The sequence below is a fragment of the Myotis daubentonii genome, chromosome 15 (genome assembly GCF_963259705.1).
Source record: "Myotis daubentonii chromosome 15, mMyoDau2.1, whole genome shotgun sequence".
NCBI lineage: Eukaryota > Metazoa > Chordata > Mammalia > Chiroptera > Vespertilionidae > Myotis > Myotis daubentonii.
Genome location: NC_081854.1, coordinates 31714049 through 31719292, shown reverse-complemented (window position 1 = coordinate 31719292; position 5244 = coordinate 31714049). Strand labels below are relative to the sequence as shown.

At 51.1% G+C, this 5244-nt stretch overlaps 1 long non-coding RNA gene across 1 annotated transcript; it reads left to right on the top strand.

Moving 5' to 3' along the window:
• The first annotated feature begins 396 nt into the window (after window positions 1-396).
• Window positions 397-2640, top strand: LOC132216377 (uncharacterized). Its single transcript, XR_009448740.1, has 3 exons — window positions 397-507; window positions 975-1400; window positions 2098-2640. It is a non-coding gene; the product is annotated as an uncharacterized LOC132216377 (long non-coding RNA).
• The last annotated feature ends 2604 nt before the right edge of the window (window positions 2641-5244 follow it).

Below are 5244 nucleotides of genomic sequence, written 5' to 3'. Positions count from 1 at the left end.
TGGCAAATGTATGCATAGCCTGTGGACACAGACAACAGTGTGGTGAGGGACTTGGAGGAGTAGGTGGGGGTGAAGGGGGTCAGGGGAGAAAGAAAAAAACAAAGGGGACATCTGCAATACTTTGAACAATAAGGGTAAATTTTTTTAAAAAGAAAAACAAAATGGTTATTTTGCTGATGGTAATAGTAATAAAATTGTTAAATTCTAAAAAAATAAAGTAAATTTTTCAGAATGACTTTGCCTATCAAAAGTTTGCTTTCAGAATTACAGTCTGTCGGAATTGGATTTTTCTGTAGTAGTTACCACTGAAAGCAAAAATCCCTCAGAGGGAATACAGGAGGCTCCGAAGAGGCGGGACGGGCGTCTCCACAGCACAACTCCGCTCCTCCGCAATTTGCAGCAGGGAGGAAGCGAGAAGAAACCGCTTCGTGCAATTCAAAACGCCGGCTCCCTTCTGAGGTACTATACACGCACGCACACAAAATGAGTGCTCGAGAGAAACTGAAGGTGGGTGTTACTTATGGGAAAGTGCCCCTGATTTCTTTCAGCATCTTTTAAGAGAAATCGGGCATGGAGGCAAAAATATTCCATTAGCTATAAAACGTACATTCTCTGTGGAAGAAACAAGACATGCCTTTATAAAAGGTGCACGGCTTTCTATCTAAGCACAAGCACATACATCCTATCTGGGCAAACAAATTTTAATTGTGTTTGCATATAGAGGGTATGAAATTTTTGTAGATAACTTTTTTCCCCCCTGAAGCTTTCCCTTTCGTCTCATTAAGCTGTTTCATCAGGGTGGGGTGTGTGTGTGTGTGTGTGTGAGAGAGAGAGAGAGAGAGAGAGGGAAAGAGAGAGAGAGCAAGAGAGATAAGAACTTTAGAATTGAAGGTTGAAAACCCCGAGATAAATTGTCTTTGCAAATGCTATATCCTTAAAAAATGCCCCATAAAATGTTCTCTTCCTTTTTGCAGGATGCAGTATGCTCTTCAGCTTCCCCACAAATCCCCAAATTCCTTTGTTTAAAACAAAACACAACAAAACAAAATGTGTGGCTTTTCTCAAAATGACAACCCAAACAGGCAGGATCTGAAATCCCCAGAACACAACCTAGACCATAGAACTCGGGCTCAACAAGGGGGTGTTGTGGAGCCCCGTGAAACCCAGAGGACGGCGGCATAAACGGCCACGGCCTCTTGCGCAGCCGTGTCTGCGGGACCCCCGACATCTGAAGGCCAAGGGAAGATCCAGCGTGTCACCGAGTTTGGTGAGACGCGGACAAACCACCGAATGGCTGAGCTGCCCAGATTTTCCCAAATCGTCCACATGGGATGAAGCCACGAGGTGGAGGTAGTGATCATTCATCCCAAAGCATTTTTCCAAATGGCCACCTCCAACAGGTATGTAAATACTGGGGCTAAACAATGAAAGAAATAATACAATCAAGCCAGCTAGCAAAAAATGGCCACGAGTGACATTAAAAGGCTGTTAACAGGAGGATGGTAAAAGGCAGAGGGACAGGAATTTAACTTTTCAGATCTGCGTGGTGCACCCACGGGCACCTAGGGAGATGCTTTCATAGAAAAGACGGCTCCGTGCCCGTCGCTGTGTCTCTGGGGAGTTTCCACGTGGAATGGCAAATCCTAGGGTCTCATCCACACTCGGCCATTTCCACTCACCGGCACCTTGGACGAGTCCCTTTACCTCATCAAACTTTACCTTTTGCATCAAAAAATGACAACAGCCCAGACCAGGTAGCTCAGTTGGTTGGAGCGTCCCATGCACCAAAAAGGTTGCAGGTTCAATTCCCAGTCAGGGCACATACCTGGGTTGTAGGTTCCTTCCCTCGTTGGGCCGCATATACAAAGCAACCTATATTTCTCTCTCTCTCTCTCTCTCTCTCTCTCTCTCTCTCTCTCTCTCTCTCTATCAATAAACATATCCTTGGGTGAGGATTTTAAAAATGAGGACAATTTTGCTCTACCTGCCTATTCTCTGGGGATATCATGAAGCTGAGATGAAAATAATAGAAAAGAGAAAAAGCATTTTGTATGATCTGTAAATAAATGTGGTTTATGCGCTCTCTAGATGTAACAGGAGAGGCAATTCCAGTCTTCGCAGGCCACTCCCAGCACAGCTCAGTCTTCTCTGGCGGCCCCGTGACCAGCAGACCATCGCCTCTGCCACCGCTCCCCGGATGCGGGAAGCCTGCTCAGGGAGCTGTTTCCTCCCTCTGCGGGGGCCGTTTCCTTCTGAAGGCCCTGACCTTGCTCTTGGTGGCCCAGAGGCTCCTGGGCTAACTGATGGCGTGCCCGGAGGGGCAGTCCTCGGCCACAGGAGGCCACTGAGCAATGGCACTTAGCACCTCCTCCAGGTGCCCTGGCCTGCAGACTCTCACACACACACTCATGCACACTGCACACACTCTTGCACATGCCTTGCACATGTGCACACTCTCTCTTACACACTCACAAGGCACACCCACATTGAGACACTCACCCACACACACTTTCACATCACACACACACACACACTGACTCATACACTAGCTAACATACACTCTTTGACACACACTTTTGCACACACACTCAGATATCCACTCACATGCCCCAGACATACACACAGTCATGTACATCCTTTCAGTCAGACACTCACACAACACTTGCATGAGGACACGCGCGCGTGCACTCCTGAGCCTTGCCCAGCAGGAAAACCTGGATCCCGGGGCCGACACCTCCCCTTTCCAGCTGTTTTGCTGCCCAGACTCACTATCTGGGCCGCCGACGCCCTTCGACAGTGCTGTTTAGGATATCATCTCATGGGCAGGACTTCTGCGTCCTCGCACGGGCCATGGTTTGGGACCTTATGTTTGTGTCTCTAGAAGCCAGGCTCCCTGAGATGAGGGCCCGGCCCGCTGCTCCCGCCAGCGCAGAGGAAGCAAAAGACTGGGAATGCGTACAGTGGGAGCGGCCGCCTCGAGCGTGCTGCCCTGCCTGCCGATGGTGGGGTCTGAACGTGTCTGGATGGGAGATGTTGTGGGAGTTCAAGAAGGAGGTAAAATACAGAAACATCAGCTGGTGGTGCCATTATTATTATTATCATTATCATTATTATTATTATTATTATTATTACGTGTGGAGGCCCCTGCTTCTAGAAGGGAAGAGGCAGCTTCGTACCGAACCAGCGCCCTGCGTGTGATAGGCCTGCAGACACGCTTCGGACCAGGGAGGGCCCTGACCGAGGGCTTTCCTCTCCGTGCGGGTCTCACCCACTCTTGTAATGCAAGCTCCAGCTGACCCTTTCTGAGCCACATGCCGTAATAAGTGGGATTTCCCACCTCCCCCGGTCCCAGCGAAGCCCGGGTTCCTGGGGAGGCAGGGCCAGCCTCTGTCTAAGTTCTCAGGGGGCTTAGGAAGAGGGACTGCGTCCATAGTCTGAGCGCCAGGGGCCCACGGCTCCTCTTGACCTCTGCCCAGCAAGCGCGGCCCGCGGGCCGAGGCCGGGAGTATCTGTGGTGTTTGGGCTTCTCCTCTTTCCTGACGAGGCCATAGAAGTGCCGTTCCCCACAGGGGTCCGCCCTGCGCAGTGTGAGCCCCAGGGCGCCCGGTGCTGAATAGCCAGCAGGGCTGTGCCCTTCAAATCCTTTTTATAGACCAGGGGTCCTCAAACTACGGCCCGCGGGCCACATGCAAATACAAATATTGTATTTGTTCCCGTTTTGGTTTTTTACTTCAAAATAAGATATGTGCAGTGTGCATAGGAATTTGTTCATGGTTTTTTTTAAAACTATAGTCTGGCCCTCCAACGGTCTGAGGGACAGTGAACTGGCCCCCTGTTATAGACTTTCTGATTCCACCGCCGGGCAGGCGGCCTTCTGTCAAGTGCTGGCACCAGCCCTGCCAGATATGGGTCTCTGCGTCCCTGGGGACAGCTTGTCTGGAAGCTGGGTCTCTCTATCACCCCGGCTCCAGGCCTCCAGGCGGGGAGAACCCTGGAGGAGCCAGAGTCAGGAGCTCAGTGACAATTATCTTGTCACTGCCGGAGCCACAGGCTTATGAATGGCCCTTTCCCGAGTGGAGCTGGCTGCTGGCGGGCCTCAGAGGCACCCTCTGCAGAGTTTGCAGCTCAGCCGCAAAATAAATCACTCCCTCGCCAGCTCCTGCGGGACTGGAACCCCCACATCGGCGCTTGCTTCATGTGCTGATTTGTTGAAGTACACATGCCCAAACATCCGTCCACCGGTCGCCTCCGCCGTGAGCCCCTTGGTGTGGGTGGGCGTTGTTATATCCTGCCCGGAGGGGCCCAGCCCACAGGGGAAGGGATGAGGAACGGTTCCGAGGGGCAGGGAGGGAGACAGTGAACACAGCCAAGAGGTGATAAGTCTTAGGTGGAACTCCACCCATTGGGCATTGGGTAACTTCAGAACGGCCCACAAATATTAGCTGAGCACCTACTATATGCCAAGGAGTGTCCCAAACACTGGAGCTATGGCCCTGGCTGGTGTGGCTCAGTTGGTTGAGTGTCGTCCCAGAGAGGTCGCTAGTTCAAATCCTGGTCAGAGCACATACCCAGGTTGCAGGTTCAATATCTCTGGTGGGTATGGGTGCTGGAGGCAACTGATTGAAGCTTCTCTCTCACATCGATGGTTCTCTCTCTCTTTCTCTCAAATCAATAAAAACATATTTAAGAACAAACACTGGGGCTATGGCAGCGAACAGGACAAGCTCACGGTCTGGTTGGGGGTGGGGGAAGGCAATGAACAAATAACGTGAGCCAGGAGTTGTCAGGTCTGGGTAAGAGCTGGAGGAAAAGGAAGGAGGGCGATGTGGGTGGGCAGGAGAGGTCTCTCAGAGGAGGGACCATTCAAGCTGAGAAGGAAATTTGGGGGAGGGAACCAAGAGGAGGGAATGGTTAATGCAAAGTGGAAGTGAGCTTGGATACTTGGGGAGTAGACAGGAGGCCCACGTGGCTGGAGTCCTGTGTGTGTGTGTGGGGGGAGGGGTCAAAGGGGAAGGTTAGGGGGCCAGGAAAAGAAACAGAATTTCCTGGGGTCACCTCAGCTGACATATCTATGCTTTTATTTTTATTTTTTAAAAATATATATTTTATTGATTTTTTACAGAGAGGAAGGGAGAGGGAGAGTTAGAAACATCGATGAGAGAGAAACATCGATCAGCTGCCTCCTGCACACCCACTACTGGGGATGTGCCCACAACCAAGGTACATGCCCTTGACCGGAATCGA